Source organism: Chiloscyllium punctatum, chromosome 18 (genome assembly GCF_047496795.1).
Source record: "Chiloscyllium punctatum isolate Juve2018m chromosome 18, sChiPun1.3, whole genome shotgun sequence".
NCBI lineage: Eukaryota > Metazoa > Chordata > Chondrichthyes > Orectolobiformes > Hemiscylliidae > Chiloscyllium > Chiloscyllium punctatum.
Window position 1 is genome coordinate 9,165,692 of NC_092756.1, and position 2,011 is coordinate 9,167,702.

Consider the following 2,011-nt stretch of genomic DNA (forward strand, 5'->3'; position numbering starts at 1 on the left):
CTCAACCTCCGTCAGATTTCATCTGACAAAACATTCATTAAGAATCCCTTTGCATAAACATGCACTTCGCAGCTCTCGTTATTTGATTTTCCTGGATGTCTTTCATACGAAAAAAACGTTCACAGCAACTTGATTTGCAAAAGGAAACCGCGCTCTCTTTCATTATCCCAATGCAACCTACATTTCAATACAGTTCAGTCAACAGGCTCAAACCATTCTTTGAAATTTTGTAATAGCGTAATTGCATATAAACTGACCATTAGCGTTCCAGTTTCAATATGACAGCTGTGATCATCTGAAAACAGCACCACGAAAATGCCATTGATGACAGCGACGAGAGTGGGATTCGAACCCACGCGTGCAGAGCACAATGGATTAGCAGTCCATCGCCTTAACCTCTCGGCCACCTCGTCACAGACGCTAGAGCGGCTATGACCTTATGAATAATTGAATTGGGTAAATTATGCAGAGCAGCAGATATTTCTTTCTGGTGTTGGTAAAATGATAAATAACACAGTACGGTTCCAAGACTATGGTCTGACCCCTGGGCTGTGGGGCAAGTGCACTCCCACTGTCACACTATGCACACAGTGATCTGAACAAAAATGAGGAAATGAATATGTAACAAGGTCTGTTGAATTCTGTGAAGATTTGAAGTCAACGGAATGAAGAACCCGAGACATCAGGAGGTGTTCTTTCAATAAAGAGTTGGATAGAACTCTTAAGGATAGTGGAATCAAGGGTTATGGGGATAAGGCAGGAACAGGATACAGATTGAGGATGTTCAGCCATGATCATAATGAATGGTGGTGCTGGCTCGAAGGGCAGAATGGCCGACTCCTGCAGCTGTTATCTATTGTCTATTAAATTGCCTGTGAGGAATTGTTTTCCAGACTGGAGGAGAGTGCATTGTGATCAATGTCATTATTCGGAACACCTAACTTCAGCTCAGATGTTTTTGACACGCACTTGTGTACAGAACAGACAATTTCAAAATCCAAAATAAGGCTAAACTGACAATTGAACTCAACAATGCAAAAACCTTGATCTGTATCATGTTCCTGGGCCGTGCGACACCAAGTCACTGTATGATCACAGCAATACAGTGAGCAAGTGTCAGAAGGAATATGAGTGCAGTGCCAGTGCGCATGCTGGGAGCAGCAGGTGACACAAGGGGAAGTAGATTTCCCACAACAGGAACACTTCCCAAACAGCGGACTGCGGTGGAAGGATTCAGTGGGGGGTTATATTGTGGAATTTGATGCCAGAGACACAATGGAGATCTGTCATTGAGCCTATTCAAGATGAAGATTTTAAGATTGCTACAGATGGAAAACAAAATAAAAAGATCATGGGTTAGTGAAGGCAAAAGATGAAATTGTACATTTCATCAATCTACCCATCTTTACAATAAGTACCTCACCACTTTCCTCACTCGGGGACAGAACCACTGGTGAAGATGATCATATAATCCCCGTTACTAGCCATGGAATCAGAGAAACTCGGTTTCCCAAACATTCATTTAAACCAGGAATGTGGAGGTAAGCATTAATGTGTTGCTCCTGTGCTGAAGGTGACCAGTGCACGGTATCTCTGTTCCAGTACAGTGGGTTGTGCAGTGCCGAAGGTTTAATTTTGAGCCTCACATGGAGCAGCTTTAATTTGTCGTCGTGTTGAGGGATACGGACAGAAGGTGATATTGAGCAAAGCCAAGTTTATGGGAAAATACTCGTGTTTTTGGATTGAGAAACAACCTTTTCTGGATAATGACTCCTTGATCAACAAACATACTGCAAGTATCGAAAACGTGAAGAGACATGTGTGGAGAGAGAGCCGAAGATGATTTTTCAGCCGAAGGATAACGTTTCCCATGTGCACTGTGTTAAATTCCGGGAAAATAGATATTGAACTGGTTTCATATTACAGAGTTTGTTGCAAATTCACAAACGTTATTGCAATAATAAAAAAGAAATCACATAGGACCGTTTGAATATTGTATTGAACTGAATTT

General features: G+C 41.9%; 1 non-coding gene across 1 annotated transcript; it reads right to left on the reverse strand.

Annotated features, from left to right (window-relative positions):
- Window positions 1-331: 331 nt before the first annotated feature.
- trnas-gcu (transfer RNA serine (anticodon GCU)) lies at window positions 332-413 on the reverse strand. Its single transcript has one exon. It is a non-coding gene; the product is annotated as a tRNA-Ser (tRNA).
- Between the last annotated feature and the right edge of the window lie 1,598 nt (window positions 414-2,011).